A 20617-nucleotide genomic window follows, 5' to 3' on the forward strand; every position below is an offset into this window, starting at 1 on the left:
CTAGTCGCTCTCCAGCCTACCCCCGAGGGTAAGAAAATCTTTAACACACAGACCGTCTGTAGGCTCTCTGGTATCGCTGTCGAAGCCCCCCATAAAAAAGGCACTCCTAGCCAGTGCCATAACTGTCAATTGTACGGGCACTCTTCCCGTAACTGTCACGCGCGCCCCCGATGTGTTAAGTGTTTGGGCGATCACGCCACGGCCCTCTGCGCTCGCGACCAAAAAACCGCGACGGAACCGCCTAGCTGCGTCCTGTGTCGAACACAGGGTCACCCCGCGAATTACCGTGGTTGCCCCCGAGCCCCTAAAATAAATCGCCGCGTCGCCCGCCAAAACCGCCTCCGAGCTTCCGGCCCAGACATCAAAGCCTCGGCACCCTCTGCGTCGCAGGCTAAGCCAGCGTTCGTTCCGGCGGCGGTGCCCAGTGTCTCGGCCTGGGCAAAACCGCTGCCGTACACGAACACGGCTACAACTCCCTCCTCCGCGATTCGTCCCGCCCCCGCGACTCGTCCCTCTCCCGCGACTTGCCCTCCGACCGCGTCCGACAATCTCGCTTTAGCGATCGACTTCTTTCAGTCAATCAACTTTGAGCGCGTTAACGCTTTGGGCGACGCCATTCGCGCTGCCTCCACTGCACAACACTTTATCGCCGTTGTGCAGGAATACGCCGACGTATACGCGTCATTAAATACGTACGTCCTCCCCTCACTCCGCCGGTAATCAATGGCGTATATAAGTAGAATAAAGCCCCTATCCGTAACGATAGGATTTTTTAACGCTTACGGTCTCGCAAATCAACGTGATCAGGTTTCTGACTTTTTGCGTGACCACCAAATTGATATCTTTTTAGTGCAGGAGACCCTACTTAAGCCCGCGCGCCGTGACCCTAAAATCGCGAACTATAACATGGTCAGGAACGACAGGCTCTCTGCCCGTGGTGGTGGTACCGTCATTTACTATAGAAGAGCCCTGCATTGCGTCCCGCTCGATCCTCCCGCGCTCGCTAATATCGAAGCATCAGTGTGCCGAATCTCACTGACGGGACACGCGCCGATCGTTATCGCGTCCGTTTATCTTCCACCGGATAAGATCGTTCTAAGCAGTGATATCGAGGCGCTGCTCGGTATGGGGAGCTCTGTCATTCTGGCGGGCGACCTAAATTGTAAACACATCAGGTGGAACTCACACACCACAACCCCGAATGGCAGGCGGCTTGACGCGTTAGTCGATGATCTCGCCTTCGATATCGTCGCTCCGCTAACCCCGACTCACTACCCGCTAAATATCGCGCATCGCCCGGATATACTCGACATAGCGTTATTAAAAAACGTAACTCTGCGCTTACACTCGATCGAAGTAGTTTCAGAGTTAGATTCAGACCACCGTCCCGTCGTTATGAAGCTCGGTCGCGCTCCCGATTCCGTTCCCGTCACGAGGACTGTGGTGGATTGGCACACGCTGGTCATCAGCCTGGCTGAATCTGATCCACCATCGCTCCCGTTTAACCCGGACTCTATCCCGTCTCCTCAGGATACCGCTGAAGCCATAGACATCTTAACGTCACACATCACCTCGACATTAGATAGGTCATCGAAACAAGTTGTAGCGGAGGACTTCCTTCACCGCTTCAAATTGTCCGACGATATTAGGGAACTCCTTAGAGCTAAGAACGCCTCGATACGCGCCTACGACAGGTATCCTACCGCGGAAAATCGTATTCGAATGCGTGCCCTACAACGCGACGTAAAGTCTCGCATCGCCGAAGTCCGAGATGCCAGATGGTCTGATTTCTTAGAAGGACTCGCGCCCTCCCAAAGGTCTTACTACCGCTTAGCTCGTACTCTCAAATCGGATACGGTAGTAACTATGCCCCCCCTCGTAGGCCCCTCAGGCCGACTCGCGGCGTTCGATGATGACGAAAAAGCAGAGCTGCTGGCCGATACATTGCAAACCCAGTGCACGCCCAGCACTCAATCCGTGGACCCTGTTCATGTAGAATTAGTAGACAGTGAGGTAGAACGCAGAGCCTCCTTGCCACCCTTTGATGCGTTACCACCCGTCACCCCGATGGAAGTTAAAGACTTGATCAAAGACCTACGTCCTCGCAAGGCTCCCGGTTCCGACGGTATATCCAACCGCGTTATTAAACTTCTACCCGTCCAACTCATCGTGATGTTGGCATCTATTTTCAATGCCGCTATGGCGAACTGTATCTTTCCCGCGGTGTGGAAAGAAGCGGACGTTATCGGCATACATAAACCCGGTAAACCAAAAAATCATCCGACGAGCTACCGCCCGATTAGCCTCCTCATGTCTCTAGGCAAACTGTATGAGCGTCTGCTCTACAAACGCCTCAGAGACTTCGTCTCATCCAAGGGCATTCTCATCGATGAACAATTCGGATTCCGTACAAATCACTCATGCGTTCAACAGGTGCACCGCCTCACGGAGCACATTCTTGTGGGGCTTAATCGACCAAAACCGTTATACACGGGAGCTCTCTTCTTCGACGTCGCAAAAGCGTTCGACAAAGTCTGGCACAATGGTTTGATTTTCAAACTATTCAACATGTGCGTGCCGGATAGTCTCGTGCTCATCATACGGGACTTCTTGTCGAACCGCTCTTTTCGATATCGAGTCGAGGGAACCCGCTCCTCCCCACGACCTCTCACAGCTGGAGTCCCGCAAGGCTCTGTCCTCTCACCCCTCCTATTTAGCTTATTCGTCAACGATATTCCCCGGTCGCCGCCGACCCATTTAGCTTTATTCGCCGACGACACTACTGTTTACTATTCTAGTAGAAATAAGTCCCTAATCGCGAAGAAGCTTCAGAGCGCAGCCCTAGCCCTAGGACAGTGGTTCCGAAAATGGCGCATAGACATCAACCCAGCGAAAAGTACTGCGGTGCTATTTCAGAGGGGAAGCTCCACACGGATTTCCTCCCGGATTAGGAGGAGGAATCTCACACCCCCGATTACTCTCTTTAGACAACCCATACCCTGGGCCAGGAAGGTCAAGTACCTGGGCGTTACCCTGGATGCATCGATGACATTCCGCCCGCATATAAAATCAGTCCGTGACCGTGCCGCGTTTATTCTCGGTAGACTCTACCCCATGATCTGTAAGCGGAGTAAAATGTCCCTTCGGAACAAGGTGACACTTTACAAAACTTGCATAAGGCCCGTCATGACTTACGCGAGTGTGGTGTTCGCTCACGCGGCCCGCACACACATAGACACCCTCCAATCCCTACAATCCCGCTTTTGCAGGTTAGCTGTCGGGGCTCCGTGGTTCGTGAGGAACGTTGACCTACACGACGACCTGGGCCTCGAATCAATTCGGAAATACATGAAGTCAGCGTCGGAACGATACTTCGATAAGGCTATGCGTCATGATAATCGCCTTATCGTTGCCGCCGCTGACTACTCCCCGAATCCTGATCATGCAGGAGCCAGTCACCGTCGACGCCCTAGACACGTCCTTACGGATCCATCAGATCCAATAACCTTTGCATTAGATGCCTTCAGCTCTAATACTAGGGGCAGGCTTAGGGACCCCGGTAACCGTACTCGTCGAACTCGACAAAGAGGTCGACGTGCAACCTAACCCATGCGTCAGCCCGCTGAGTTTCTCGCCGGATCTTCTCAGCGGGTCGCGATTCCGATCCGGTAGTAGATTCATTCGCGAAACAATTGCTCTTGAGTTGTTAGGTCTCCTTCGGAGGCGCTCGGGCAGTTGTTAGCAAATCCCACCCCTCTTGGCTGAGCCTTTGCTCGCCCACCTGTCCTGGTGAAACTGGAAAGGCCTTCGGGCCACCAGTAAACTTTCAATCATAAAAAAAAAAAAGCGTTTATTCATTCGTGTCCGAGCCGTTGTACTGTACGGATCTCTCTGTAAAGTTGTTACGCTTCTCGTGCAATATACGCAGTTCTCGTGAAGTTTTCTTTTAGTAACCCAAATATGAGTCACCATCAAGAAAGTAATAACCGTGACGTCACTAGTGCTGACGTCACACTTTTTAAAAACATTGCTTTTGTATCTCCTCCGTCATCAGAAGTGGGATCACATGCCGCCTCCGCTCAGCAACAACCTGGAGACCATTTAACCATATCGGCGGAAGAAGACTACCTCCAGCAACAGCCGATGAGCCTATACATCTACTTCACAAATCAGCATGGTCGAGCAACAAAATCAACACTCAAAGATAAGTTTTTATTTTTGATTACTAAAATTCCACTACATAAGTACCACAGTGTACGCCCACTACATAAGTACCACAGTGTACGCCCACTACATAAGTACCACAGTGTACGCCACAACATCACACTACACAACATCCTTATCCGAACACCTTAAATAAATCTACGAGAACCGCCGAGAACTCTACGAGAACCGCCGAGAATTCTACGAGAACCCTACGATACCCTCCGAGAACCCTACGATACCCTCCGAGAACCCTACGATACCCTCCGAGAACCCTACGATACCCTCCGAGAACCCTACGATACCCTCCGAGAACCCTACAATCAAATCGCATTAATAAGTCTCAAACCTACATAGTTACAAGTAACGCAAGTATAACAGATGCGCTACTCAGAGAAACTTTTTATTCCTGCAGGTCAATGAGAATCAAAGAAAAACCTACGAGAATCAACGAGGCCGGTGCAGAGCGCGCACCGTCTGTCAGAATGGCCGTGTCGGCGCAAATATGACTATTTACCTACTGATCATCAACTAATTACTCTGTGATAAGAAACTAATGTTAAACATTCCCTTTTATTGTAATTTCAATACTTTAAAATCTTGTAAACACGCTCACGTGTTTAATACTTGTAAACACGCTGACGTGTACGTAAACACGCTGACGTGTACGAAGTCCTATAAATACGGCCGTGCTGTCTAGCGTTTATTCATTCGTGTCCGAGCCGTTGTACTGTACGGATCTCTCTGTAAAGTTGTTACGCTTCTCGTGCAATATACGCAGTTCTCGTGAAGTTTTCTTTTAGTAACCCAAATATGAGTCACCATCAAGAAAGTAATAACCGTGACGTCACTAGTGCTGACGTCACACTTTTTAAAAACATTGCTTTTGTATCTCCTCCGTCATATACTATAATAGAATACTGTAAAAAACATCATCGTAGAATGTCCACAGTTTTCTATGAGCAATGTTGAATCTAATTCATGTTGCGGCCCCTTAGAGATTCATTAGCAAAGAACTTTCTGTTTACAAATTAACACAGTAATTTTGACAAAAAGACATAATGCTGGTCGTTTTCGTAAATAATTTTGGGCCGTGTCCCTAACGCGGTAGCGAGTGGCCAATTGTTAACGAGAATCAGTTTCCCCATTATGAATTTATTGAGGCGTCCTTTCAAATTTACAAGAAATATTGTTTAGGTGTATGGGAGAATGGGAGTTGATAGTTATATTCAAGGCAAATCGGATAACCATTAATTTTCGATTGACTGGGTGGTGTATTATTTAGCATGCTTGACTATTGGGCCGAGGGTCGTGGGCTCGATTGCCACCTTGGGCAAACATTCGTGTGATGAACAAGTTTGCTTTCTTACTGTATCTTTAAAGCTACATCTATGATTCTTGTGACATCGTTGGAAAACGAATGCTTCTTTAAGCACCATTATTGAACGGCATGCATTACGTTGCATTGTCAGACTCTGAACAATTAGATTTGATTTCAAATGCTCAACAATGAACGATAACTTTACCAAATAAAATGAAGCTATGGTATAATAATAAAAAATAACTTTTAAAGTTTTTAATTGAATGGTCACACCCCAGGGACTACCGTGCCGACTCGGACTAACAACTTTTAAATTCATTTCAATTAATTTAATACTGTTTTGTATCCCCAAAGGTAAAAAATCGATACACGTTTGAATATTCTAATGACATTTGTTCGACAAGAGGCAGACCAAAGGGCTGAATGAGTTTTCACAATATTGGATCGAAGTTCAAAAATAAAATGAATAAAGGTAAGCTTTTAATATTCAAGTCGCTACAAAACTGGATTTTCAGTTTTAGAATGGATATAATGTAGAATAAGGTACATTATCGACACAAGACTGTCGGCAAGGCTCTCGAGGCAAATCGCACCTGAGCAAGGATTTGCTTAAGGAAGATGGATCCGCGAACAAATTCTTATATATTATACAATATAATGAAAAGGCCAAGGAATTTAATTCCATCCCATATATTGCAGACTCCCATGAAGCATTAGATACGGTCATATTGAAACACCTCTGGAAGATACGTGCGGAAATGGGTGTACTGCCCCGTCTAATAATACGTTTAAGGAGGCGATGCTACAGTACCGCAGTGATTAAAATGGACGACATCCTTTTAGGAAACTTCCAAATCCAGGGTGGGGTACGTCAAGGATGTATCTTATCGCCGTTACTTTTCAATTCAAATAGTACATTATGCGCATTATCTTAGAAGAATGGGACACAAAGTTATATCAGTTGGGGGAGAGGTGGTTAATGATTTGAGATACACTGATGATAATATCATTCTCGCACAGAATGGAGATGACATGGGAAATCTACTGATTCGTCTAGAAACAACAAGCCTTATATTTTGGCTTGCTATAACCGAGACAAGACGAAAGTTAGTAGTAAAAGATAGTGGACCGGGCTGAACAAAATCGATCCGACGTAGAAACCAAAGCCAGCTACGAAGTTTTTTTTTTATTGCTTATGTGGGTGGAACGAGCTCACAGCCCACCTGGTGTTAAGTGGTTACTAGAGCCCATAGACATCTACAACATAAACGCGCCACCCGCCTTGAGGTATAAGTTCTAAGGTCTCAGTATAGTTACAACGGCTGCCCCACCCTTTTAACCGAAACGCATTACTGCTTCACGGCAGAAATAGGCGGGGTGGTGATACCTACCCGCGCGGACTCACAAGAGGTCAAAATGACAGCTATGGCATGTCCTTCTTCAAACGAGGTTTGTGGAGAGTATTAAGCGTTTGCTTAATACTCTCCACAAACTAGGCATTGCTGAAGTTCCTGGGCGACGGTAACCACTCACCATCAGGAGGGCCATATGTTCGTCTGCCTGCAAGGGCAATAAAAAGAACAATATTTAAAAATGTGTATAAGAATGTCAGTCTCTGGCACCCACAGCACAGGGAATCCTAAATTGGGGCCGGATGACCGTGTGTGATTTGTTCTCATTTATTATTCATTTATTCATATTTAAATAGTTTTCTTGAAAGTCGTTACTCATCAAGTTAATTGTATTTTTTTGACTTGTTTTTTCTTTTATTGTGAATATTTCTATTTATTTAAAAAAAAGAAAATATTTGAGAAAAAACAAAAAAAAAAGCCCGCTGAGTTTGTTTCGCCGGTTCTTCTCAGGACTGTGGCTTTTTTTGGAACCGGTGGTAGAGTTAACATTGTTATTTGTATTTTGACATTCAACAAGTGTGTCATACTGACATCTAAGTTGAAATAAATTATTTTGAATTTGAATTTGAATTTGAATTCATGGCTTCGCTGTCATTATTCAAAACGGTCTGGATGAACTACAATCAAGCTGTAATACCGATAGTTTCCATTTTTTTTCTTTTTTTTCCACCTTATCCCACTAGGTGGGGTCGGTACAGCTATTTTTTCTCTTCCATTCTCTTCTATGAGTCGTCATCTCAACACTCACTCCTCTCTCTCTTCTGTCGTCATTCACACACTCCATCCATGTCTTCTTTGGTCGACCTCTTCCCCCTCTATCTTGCACTACCATTTCTATACATCTCCTAGTCACATGCATCTTCTCTCTTAGCATCACATGTCCGCACACAAGTTTCCTGTTAAAACAAAATTATACGCTTTTCACAACGAAGAATGGAAGAAAAACATTTCTCGTGAAAGATACGAGGATACGAATTTTTTTAGTTGTTTGTATGTTATTTCGGAATTGTTACACAAACAGCAATATCTAATGTAAACACATTTTAGGTTACAGTGATCTTACTTATGGTTAGTCGATCAGGGCCGGGCTGAGTTTTCGCTGTGGGACTTACAGATCCGGCACGTTCCGAGCCAGGGCCAAATTAGAAAAATTCCGTGGGTCATTAAATGAATTGGACGCGCCGAAATCGATTATATTTATTTGGAGCCTGTGACTCTGCAATAATAAACAGTATCCTCCCCATATCTTTCGCGAAGCAGTTTCAATGTATTTTTATACGTTACATAATTAATAAATTACCTATATATTTGAGTTCGATACAGTAAAGATTGGGGATCTCGGAAATCTTGAAATAATTTAAAAAGTAATCAAAACTACGCGGTATGAGATCGCGTTTTTCATTGTAATTCTATTATTTTCAACGATTAGAATACTTAGTAGTTTTTGTACTTTATAGTCAAGGAACGTTTTACTGGTGGTAGGACCTCTTGTGAGTCCGCGCGGATAGGTACCACCGCCCTGCCTATTTCTGCCGTGAAGCAGTAATGCGTTTCGGTTTGAAGGGTGGGGCAGCCTTTGTAACTATACTGAGATCTTAGAACTTATACCTCAAGGTGGGTGGCGCATTTACGTTGTAGATGTCCATGGGCTCCAGTAACCACTTAGCACCAGGTGGGCTATGAGCTCGTTCACCCATCTAAGCAATAAAAAAAGGAAGATTCTTTTTTACTTGCCCTGGGCCGAACCTTCTACGAGGTCCCCGCGCCTAGGGGGCGCGCGGGTATGTGGGACTGGTCCGCGACTGTGAGACCGCGGGCCCAAGGATGTTTTCAGGGACCTACCCACTAAACGACTCCACTGCACTCTTCGCCAAGCGTCCGATCCCCTCCGTGGTCAGAACCCGGATGAAGTAAGTGGGTTACCGCGGTCAACACTACAACCAGACGGCGCAGCACACCCCAAGGAGCCCGTTTCAGAGCCTTCGAGGCGAATAGAAGGTTCTAAAACGTCGGCCGTCTCGGTACGACAGCCCATCAGGCCGCTCAGACAGTTCCGCTGGTGTCCCGGAATACCCCGCTGGACCAGAACCAGCCCAGACCAGACCTTTAGAACTTATATCTCAAGATAGGTGGCACATTTACGTTGTAGATGTCTATGGGCTCCAGTAACCACTTAACACCAGGTGGGCTGTGAGCTCGTCTACACATCTAAGCAATAAAAAAAAACAGTTGACCTAATTATCGCATAAGAACATATTGTTGAAATATTGCGATGTGCCAAGATGATGATTGATTGATGATGAGACACTAGGGTTGTGTCGAAGCGCGAAACATAAATTACATTTTAACCGGGACTCAATATGACCCCCTCGTTCTTACATTTCGACCACCCCTGCCAAACCACTCCCCGCAATTCTTTCAGCACTTAGATGCACTGTATTCGTGCTTCTTACGGGTTTTACTCTAATGGAAATGAGAATTTTTCGGAGCACGATTTAAAGAAATAAATATTATGACGTTTTTAGATAAGACAGGCGTTCACGGCTCGTCTGATAATGAATAATAAGGTTTCATCAATAGCACGCTACGGTTCCGGTAACCACTAAACACCAGGTGGGCTGTAAGCTCGTCCACCCATCTATGCTATAAAAAAGATGTGTGATGTTGTGGGACACCGGATAGGAACGAAGTTCCTTATTATAAAAATATTAAGTTTAAGTTCTATTCGAGGCAAAGAAAATAAAACTGGAGGTTTCGCAACAACCTACGGTCATTCGGTAACGTGCGAACTTATTGTGGTACACTTCATTCACGGTTGTTTGCATAAGAGTTAGTGTATTGCGCAAATGAACGCTCTGAGATCGTGGTCAATGAATGATAAAAAAAAGGTTATTTTTTGTACGTTATTACAAAGTTAACGCGTACACTGTGTGCATTACTAATAAAAATCTTACGTTACGGACGTTTTTTCCCGTTTAGGGTATCCCTCCACATCGTCCCATAAGGAACTTCGTTCCAAAAAAAAGGTTGCCTGTAAATACGTTTACTTATCCAGATTTAGTAACAAATACTTTTATGGTTACACAATGCCAATTTGTGTTTTATCACACGTAAATAATACTAGAGGATGACCGAGCTTTGCTCGTTTTTTTTTTTTTATAACGCCATCTTGTTGTTTCTTTAAAGCGGTTAGTTGCCCTCAATTAAGAAAAATAGTATTATTATTCGCTAATAGATATCGGGAAGAGTTGATTATTGAAAACACGAATAAGCTAGCTAGATCGATTTATCGCCCCCGAAATCCCCTGTATACTATTTTTTATAAAAATCGTTAGAGCCGTTTCCGAGATTCAGATTATATATATTGTATTAATATACAAGAATTGCTCGTTTAAAGGTATAAGATATTAAACGCAATATAAAGCCAATATAATACCTATAATATTCAACATTTTCAATGAAGTCTGGATTCTCGACACGTATTCAGATGAGGCAGAAATCGGCACAATAGGCAACGGACGACGAGACTCTGTATTTACACGGACCGAAGACGAATTCGAAATTCAATAGTTATCATGAAATTTTTATCGGAAAATATAATATAAAATTGTCCAGAACGAAATTGAACAGAAAAACGTGAATTATTATTACGAACACTTCAACTTCACTTTTGGTCTTGAATTATTTATGTTAGTCCAGAGAAGGTTTTTTTATTTATTGCTTAGGTAGGTGGACGAGCTCACAGCCCACCTGATGTTAAGTGGTTACTGGAACCCATAGACACCCACGACGTAAATGCGCCAACCACCTTGAGTTATAAGATCTAAGGTCTCAAGTATAGTTACAGTATAGTTTAAAAGGTAGATAAATATGGAAGTGCTCGTAATGAAATAAAAATAACAATTTTGTTTTTCCTTTAATGTGTCCCCCGTCGGACGGATTCCTTTTGTTTGTTTTAAGTTTATTTTATACAAAAGTTTAGGTCTTTTATTTATCGATTGAGGCATTACGAAGTCTGCCGGGTCAGCTAGTATTTCATAAAAATGAAACTATTCGATTAATATTAATTACAATTTTACATCGGTTTTACAGTTAAGTACTATTTTCTGATCTATTTATTTCAATCGATTTTTAAGTAGCTACTGTTGAGATTTATTATTTACAATAATCTTTTCTTTTCGGAATAGTATTTTTATTCACAAAACGAAATTGAACATTTATTAAGTACTAGAAATGAATCTAAGTTTTTAGGTGGCAATAGTGTTTATATATTTTAAATTTTGATCAATGGGCGAACATTAAATGCAACAAAAGAAACATAAAAAATTCTCATGTTTCTTTTTCCTCCGTGATTGGTGTCGTAAGCTCAGGTAAAACAATTTTTTTATTGTCCTAGTAGGCAGACGAGCGTACCGCCCACCTGATGGTGAGTGGTTACCGTCGTTCCAAGCCGCTGCCTACCGTTAATATAAATAAAATACAACCAAAGGGAATTTTAATACCAAACTCCAAGAAAGGATCGTAAACTGACCCCATAGTTTGACAAGGTCAGCAGCGCAGATCAATGATGCGAAAAAAAGTTTCCTTACTAAAATATCGATGTGAAAAAATGATAAACCGATGCTTTTTTTGGTGTCAGATATTAAAAAATAGTTTCGGTGAAGTTAAAGCAAAAAACGTATGTTCAAAACGTGAGTTTTGATTGATGATCTACTGGAATATTCACACCGCAACGTAATATGCGACATGAACCATTTGTAACTAACATAACGAGATAGATATATTTTTATGTGTGTGCCTTCAAAATGGGTGCTATTTATATAAGCAGTTATACGTATAGAACAATATGTCGTGTCCCTATTATATAGGTCTATGACGTATGTGTTGCGTCAAGCGTCCCGGGCGCCATTAAGCAGGCCGAATTCAGGCAACATTGGAGGAAGCTGGTGCAAAAACTGGACCAAGGTGGTCACGACCCTCAGTAATGAGGAAACGACAAAGAAGAAGAAGAAGAAGAAGAAGTTGCGTCAAATACACGATAGTGTGTGTAATGTTTTCCTTAGTGTTTTAATGTATTTTTAAAAAATATAAGCATTGTGCACTTCTTCTCTATATTCTCTATAAGTGTGGGAAATTTCATACTCCTCCGTCCGCGCAATTTTCGTACAAAGGGATACAAAGTTTTTGCTTCACGTACTAATATACAGATAAAGGTGCTCAAACAACATACTATTTTGGAACTCTTTTTTCAATGTATGCAGTCGGTACCTGTAATTGTCTCAACTTCGATAAACCGGCACAACACGAGAACCCTCTCATCGTGGCCGCCGGTAACTACATTCCCGATCCTGCGGAAAGAATGCAAAGCAGTCGACGTCACCCAAAACACGTCATTTCGGATCCTCCCGATCCACTAACGGTGCTTTTAGGTACTTCAAGCACCGGTCACCGTTCTCGTCCCGTAAATTAACCCTCAGACACAGCCCACTGAGTTTCTCACTGGATCTTCTCAGTGGGTCGTGTTTCCGATCCGTTGGTAGATTCTGCGAAGCACGGCTCTTGCTAGGGTTCGTGTTAGCAACGTCGTCAGGTTTGAGCCCCGTGAGCTTACCTACTAGTTAAAGTAAATCAATGTAACTAGTCAGGTCATAAGTATTGTCACACAGTAAAAACTTTTCTTTTAGAATGGTGGCCACAAAAAAGTTTATTGAATTCGAATTTCGAATTGTTCATGAAAATAAAAATGTATACTTTTAGAATTTTACTCATTACACAAATATGGAGTGGACGCTTAAAGAAGACCGTGTTGCGGTTATTGCGTTGCATCGTTGCGGTTACGCGCCAATTCAAATTTTTAACATACTGAAAAATTTGAATATAACCAAAAGATTCGTTTATCGTACCATCAAACGATACAATGAAGACTCTAGTGTAGATGACAGGTCAAGAAGTGGTCGCCCTCGGTCTGTTAGGACTCCAGCAGTGATAAAAGCTGTGAAGGCGCGAATTCAAAGAAATCCCAAACGTAAGCAGAAACTGCTGGCCCTGCAGATGGGGTTAAGCAGAACCACGGTGAAAAGGGTGTTAAATGAAGACTTAGGGCTTCGGGCATATCGAAGAAAAACAGAACATCGTTTGAATGCTCGTCTAATGGACCTGAGACTGAAGAGATGCCGCGCTTTGTTGATGCGGTACGCGGGAAAAAAATATCGGGACTTTTTTTTTTCGGATGAAAAAATTTTACCGTAGAAGAGAGCTACAACAAACAAAATGATAAGGTGTACGCACACAGTAGTGAAGAAGCGAGCAACCGTATTCCGCGTGTCCAACGAGGTCATTTTCCATCCTCGCTCATGGTATGGTTGGAAGTTTCTTATTGGGGCTTAACAGAGGTACATTTTTGTGAGAAAGGTGTAAAAACGAATGCAGTTGTGTATCAAAATACAGTCCTGACGAACCTTGTGGAACCTGTTTCTCATACCATGTTCAATAACAGGCACTGGGTATTCCAACAAGATTCGGCGCCAGCTCATAGAGCGAAGAGCACACAAGACTGGCTGGCGGCGCGTGAAATCGACTTCATCCGGCACGAAGACTGGCCCTCCTCCAGTCCAGATTTGAATCCGTTAGATTACAAGATATGGCAACACTTGGAGGAAAAGGCGTGCTCAAAGCCTCATCCCAATTTGGAGTCACTCAAGACATCCTTGATTAAGGCAGCCGCCGATATTGACATGGACCTCGTTCGTGCTGCGATAGACGACTGGCCGCGCAGATTGTAGGCCTGTATTCAAAATCACGGAGGTCATTTTGAATAAACTTTAGTGTCATAAGAATCTTTGTTTTGTTAAGTTCATTTTGGTATATGAATGGTTATATAATTAATGAACTTGTTTCAATTATTTTACATTAAACATGTGACAGAATTTATGACCTGACTAGGTATATGAAACCTGTCATGTTCTGTGCAGATGTATAACATGTTGGTACCCAATAAATAAAATAAAATAAAACTCTACAAACTTCCCCTTGGACCCCAACAATAGGCGTACCACAGCTCGCATCCATAAATTACACTATCTTCATCGTCAGTAGCTATAACATCCCTTTTTTTAAATAAGGTTCGCCTCATACATTCACACACGACTACCTTAGCCTAGGTGGATACATTGTGTTTTCAACGGCACTAAACTCCTATTCACACTTTACATCTTATTCGTAGCGGTGTGAGTGAGTCTATCACGAATGAATAAACTTCTAATCGATTATCGAAAACGCGCCAAACAAAATTGTGAGCGTTAAAATTTATCTCGAATATTCGGTGGCTGTTGTGAAATAATGTGCGATGGACATTGTTACCCATTCAACATAGTTTGGGGGTTTCAGTGATGACACACAAAGTAACTGGTTCAATAATAAAAAACACATTTTACGTGATCATTCTCTCTTGTGATTTCAAAAGTTGTTTTACTAGTTATGTGGCGAATTTTGATCCTATATAAGTGGCTATTGATTCAACCAACCCATTTTTACCGAAAAGTACTCGTGCCTTCCAGTTGCACTATTGAGACAGACTTAAAAAAAAAAAAAAAAATCCTCAATGTCCATGGGCACTTAACACCAGATATGCCGTCAGTTAAATCACTGATTTGCGCAATAAAATAAGTGTTTCAGGTTTTTCTGATATCGCAGAATGACAATAAATAATGATCATTACACATGACATCGTTACAAGATTTTACGGCATCTAACACACCAGCAAATTACCTTAAAATCAAAGAGCCGAATTATTATATTTCACATTTATAAAACGCGCCCAATGAATTGACATTAGAAGATTACAAAAGAAATTCATTTTATTCTTTAACAAAATAGCATACATTTGCTTTAACAAAGCTACTCTTCATAATGTACATTAACATATTACTGAAGTTGCACGGCCAGGATTTGCATTAAAGAAACATTCCTTGGGCTTTGTTATGGCGGGAAACTCTCGGTCGTGTTGTGAATTTTCATTTTAAACGCTTCGAATAAAACTGGGTTCAGTATAAATGACAGGACCCCGTAAAAAAGGATTCAAAACGCGCGTTTAGCGTACAACGGTTTTAAACTGACTGCGGCATCGTAAAATATCATGAATTGTTAAGGGCATATTGTAATGCTATTTTTTTGATTCGAAAATTGTTTTATCAGCGCACTGTGTGGTGATGATCATGAGCAATCTCTACTCTTCAGTGAGGCTTGAATAGCGACCGGAATGGCGAGTAGATCAACGATCTCCACTTGCGACGGGCCCACGATCAGGTAAGCCACTGCAATAAAAAAGCACTAATTTTTCTAATGAAAATACATACTTTATAATACTCACCATTGACTTCCACGCTGAAGGAATAACTTTGTGAAATGAAAGTTTCGAAGTCGTCGTGGCCTAACGGATAAGACGCCCGGTGCATTCGTATCTAGCGATGCAACGGTGTTCAAATCCCGCAGGCGGGTACCAATTTTTTTAATGAAATACGTACTTAACAAATGTTTACGATTGACTTCCACGGTGAAGAAATAATATCGTGTAATAAAAATCAAACCCGTAAAATTATAATTTGCGTAATTACTGGTGGTAGGATATCTTGTGAGTCCGCACATGTAGGTACCACCACTCTGCCTATTTCTGCCGTGAAACAGTAATGCGTTTCAGTTTGAACGGTGGAGCAGAGTCGTTGTTCTGTAAAAACTGAGATCTTAGAACTCATGTCTCAAGGTGCAAGGTGCAGGTTGCATTTCGGCATTTACGTTGTAGACGTCTATGGGCCCCGGTAACCACTTAACGCCAGTTTTATTTTTTTATTTTTTATTGCCCTTCTAGGCAGATGAGCATACGGCCTACCTGAAGGTGCGTGATTACCGTCGGCCATGGACTTCAGCAATTGCCAGGGGCAGAGCCAAGCTGCTGCTGCTGGTTGATCGTGAGCTCGAACGTCTGAGTAATTTAAAATAACAAAACCACTCTTAAAGCACGTTTAAACCCGAAGAAACATTCAAGAAACAAAACAACAACAAAAAGAACAAATCAAAAAAGCTCACACCTAGACTTTTCGTCAAATAGTCCTCGTACGTGATTTATGTAAAGCTCAGACTTCAAATTTGTTTCCCAGATACGACTACACAATCTTACAAAACTACAAACATCATCAAAGAAATACAAAAACAGAACTTGAAATTTTTGTTTCACTTACCGCATATCAAACAAGATAATAAATAAAGGACCATCCTAAGCATACAGACGTAATTGCGCCTTGGCATCTTGTGTGCGGAGACAGGGACGTAGTCACCGGAAATCGTATGTGACAGAACTTTAAATTAAATAGAAGCATTCGAGAATGCATTAGTTACGAGCCTTTATTGTTCTAGTGTGTGTCGTTGTCTAGACTTTGTAGTCATCGCGGCGAGCCTAGGCGATGTCTATGCCCAGAAGTGGAAGCTTTTTTTTGGGCTCACGTTCCATTAGGCATAAATACCGCCACCCACCTTGATACATAAGATCCAATGTCATATTCTGTAACTATATACAGCGTTTATAGCTGAAAAAATAATCTTAAAGAAAGAAATATAGATAAAATTTAAGAAAAATTCATTATTTTTTATTCATTAAGTACTCGTAGCTGCGCCCGCGGCTTCTCTTGCAACGAAATGCAATTTTATATCAAAACGCAAAAGTCATACGACGATTCAGAAAGCCAACCTTAACATATTTTGGGTGGTGATTGCTATATTTTTTAATAATATGTATGTCGTGGATAACGACTTTAGTAATATTAAGACGGTGGTTTTGATTATTATTTTAAATGATGAAATGTTGTTTTGATAAATATCACGAAACGAAGGGTAGACTCCGTAACGCCACAGTATAAAATGGCGGTACGTAGACAGAGTCGTGGCATTCCGTGTCAGACAGTAATTCCGTCCGTCTCAGTCAGTGAGTCTCTGTCAGTCAGTCAGTCGGTCAGTCGGTCTGTCGGTATATGCAACGAAACTGTAGGTTTACCCTGTCATTGTGAAAGTTGTGTGTGTTGAGTTTCAATAATTATTATTGAAAAGTTTTATTGACTAAACTGAGTTCAATCGAAAACAAGCGATGACGGAACCTACCGCTCAGCCATCCCTGACGTGTGCTGACATCAGAAGTGAGATCAGGACTCTACTCTCACTGGCGTGACGTGTTTGAATATGTTCGAAGTACAGCAAAAAAAACATGATGCAGATCAGAATACTAGTAGTGGTACGCCACAAGAGCGTGAATGCAGCATACGTAAGTCGTGTAATTACTTCTCTGTTACCTCGATGGAAGATCTGAGCCACGAAGAAATCGTCACATCTTACGTTCTGGCTCATGTTGCCCAGTTTGACCGTCGACTTCATCACATGGCATTTACTAGCGGAAATACAACACGTAACAAGCTATTGCAAGAAATTAAGGCAAGTGCAAATCTCAAGTGAAACTTCGATCGCAATAATGGATCTGTCATGACGAGTGGGTAGTTCCGACAAGAATTATTTTAAGCGGCTGAGACTTTTTGGCGGGAACGCGAGGAGTGAAGTTGTGTGATTTGTTTTATTTTGTCTATTTAGTGTTTCTTCGGGTTTAAATGTGTAATAATGGTGGTTTATTAACCGTTTAATATCTGTGAAAGTGCACAAATGTGGGAAAATGAAACAAAGCCGCTGGACGTAACTTCTCGGGATCCCCCAAAAAGTCCATTGAAAAAATCTTAGTAAATGACCACCATTTTACTGAGATTAGATTTCATCTCATATCATCTCATTTAATTTCATCCCAGTTGATTAATGTCTCAAATTAATCATTTTCATTTCATTTCACTCCATAATATCATTTTTCATAAAATTAAGAATATACATTAAAATAAGACATGACTTAAAGGTCTCAGTTACCAGGTCATAAAATCTCTTAAAAAAAAAAAAAATTAAGCGGCTGACTTCTACTAGAGTTACATGGCACTAGTGCAGTAAAACCAGGACATGAGACTGTGAATTGTCGCTGAAATTTTAGAATCTACTAGATTCAATACCAATAACATTACACGTTCGATGACTTCGGGCTCCAGCAAGCAAGCAAACAAGAAAGCAAGCAAGTTTCCGTGGGGAAGAAAAATTGACACATCTGAAGTCGTCGTGACCTGTAAGATAAGACGTCCGGTGCGTTCGTGTCTGGCGATGCGGCGGTGTTCGGGTTCCGCTGGCGGATGCAGGTTTTTCCGGTGAAGTGCGTGCTTGTGCGTGCTTGACAAGTGTTCGCGGTTGGCTTCCTCAGTGTGGGAGTAACATCGTGTAGGAGAGGTGGAACCCGTAAAATTGTAGTTTGCGTGGTGGCTGGTAAGATTTGTTGCGGTAAGAAGTTTGCATGGTGGTAAAATGTCTTGTGAGTCTGCACAGGTAGCCGGAGGTGACTTCCGCGGTCGCGGCCCACCCAGTCCGCGAGAACCGGGCAGATCGGCTCGACGGTACGGAGGCCGGCCGACGGCTCCGCCAAACGACGAGACCACGCCTCCAGCACGGACTGCCGAGATTGGAGCCCCCGCGCTCCGGCTGCACTTGCGCTAGGGCGCGCCGCCTCGTAGGAGACTGTGAGGTATCCTTGAATAACTTTGACTGCGATCGCGCGCTGCCGGCGTCGCAGCACGGCGTCGTTCTCGTGGGTAAGGACGTGGCACCAGACGGGTGCTCCGTATAGTGCCATCGACCGCACGGGTACCATCACCCTGCCTATTTCTGCCGTGAAGCAGTGGTGTATTTCGGTTTGAAGGGTGGGACAGCGGTTATAACTATACTGAGACCTTAGAACTTCTATCTCAAGGTGTGTGGTGCGTTTACGCTGTGGATGTCTATGGGTTCCAGTAACCACTTAACACAAGGTGGGCTGTGAGCTCGTCCATACATTAAATCGAAGAGCGTAATCAAACGAAATTAGTTACGAAGTTTAAAGGGCCGTTTAAAGTAGTTGAAGTATTGGATGGTGACCGTTACACATTGAAAGCTTTAAATTCAAAACGTACTTACAAATACCCACATGATAAGCTAAGAAAAATGCCAGCATGACACATACCAGTCGAGGTTGATGTAAATGATGATGATGAAGAGCAAGCTTAAATTGTGGTGAAAACTCGAGTAAGGATAGTCTATCGGCCGTATTGTGTTCGACCGTACCAGTAGCTATTACGTAGTCGTAGCCCGGTAGAAATCGGTGTCTCTTGAGGCAACTCAAGTAGTCCGTGGGTGCGCGGTGCGCGTTTGGCTCTGGCGGAGGTCGGGGTCTGTAAAGACCATCGTGTGTAGTCAGCGGGTGATGCACACGGGCGATCCACGCTGTGGATGCGCATCATGAGGGCAATTGCGATTGCTGGTCGGCTGGAGAGCCGTGGCGTTAGATATTTTTACTCGGAAGTTTTCTTTGATCTGAGTTCCTGTAAGCTATGCCTGATTTGTACAGAGTAAATTTGAATTTTGATGAACGACTGTGGTACGTGCTCTGGCTGCTGAATAGTGAACTTTGTATACCCTATTGTTTGATTTGGTTAAAATGGTATTAAAACAGTTTAAAGCTTTGATGACTTTAAAGTTTCCGATAAGTCGCAAAGTGTAGTCAGGAGTGATCGAGCGGAACAAGTGTTCTCGTGGATGTTTTTGATTGTAGGTTAACCATCACACGAGGACATGTACAATCAGGAAGACCATGTCGCAATCAACACGTGATTGCTGCAGCCAATACGAGATATGGGACGCAAACGCCGTCTGTCGGCGCTCGATGGGTCAACTATTCACCGGCCGAGCAGAGCGACGTGCCGGTAGCTGCATACTATCGGGCAATTTTGGTAAATAAGAACAATCTGGTGAGTCGTATTATTTTTATTTGGATTCGGGTGCCGAATGCTCTCTTGTCAAGAAATCTATTAGTAGTATCTTCATAACTCAGTAATTTTATACGATGGTTCTCATAAAAGGTTTCTGTTGTTTTGACTCAAAACTGTACGGAACAAATCCTATGCGATAGTTTATAGCTTACCTATTGTATGTCATGTACTACCTGATAGTTGTTTTAATCGGTTCAGTGAGATTGAGCATTCAGCGAAATAGAACTCTTAAATCTAGTGTCCTTATTCGAAGCCCAGACTTGCGTTATTGATGACCAAGCTCGCGATAAGCTCATGGAATTGTTCTTGACAAGAAGTGCTAGAAGCCGTACATCTTTTGAAGTGAAAACTTCTTTAGAATCGTTGTGATTTCAAACCGGATGCAACGGAAAAAAAAACGACAGGTAAGAGACACAAATACAAAAATGTGTAGGATGAAGCCAGCAAAGAATGAGACAGAAATATACAACATACTATTTAATACAGCGCCATCTGTGAGATTTTTTAATACTAACGTGTGTATGAAAGCTCTTGTAGTGAATTTTAATTTAGGATTATACGTGAAATTAAAATATCAATTCACAGAGGGCGCTACCTTACAATTATTTACTAATGACAAAATTTTACATTTACTTAAGACGTTTAGGATAATTGTATTTTAATTTTGGAAGGTTTCACTTCTACCACGAGTGAATTGCACACATTTTGTTTTTTTTTTTTTTTAAATTGTTCTACCATAAGAATAATAGAGGCGAGCC

At 42.7% G+C, this 20617-nt stretch overlaps 1 long non-coding RNA gene across 1 annotated transcript; it reads left to right on the top strand.

The window, feature by feature from the left end:
* The first annotated feature begins 5326 nt into the window (after positions 1-5326).
* LOC134200061 (uncharacterized) lies at positions 5327-16153 on the top strand. The gene is made up of 4 exons (XR_009974800.1): positions 5327-5996; positions 6224-6390; positions 15130-15240; positions 16089-16153. It is a non-coding gene; the product is annotated as an uncharacterized LOC134200061 (long non-coding RNA).
* The last annotated feature ends 4464 nt before the right edge of the window (positions 16154-20617 follow it).

The sequence above is a fragment of the Bombyx mori genome, chromosome 14 (assembly GCF_030269925.1).
Source record: "Bombyx mori chromosome 14, ASM3026992v2".
Lineage (NCBI taxonomy): Eukaryota > Metazoa > Arthropoda > Insecta > Lepidoptera > Bombycidae > Bombyx > Bombyx mori.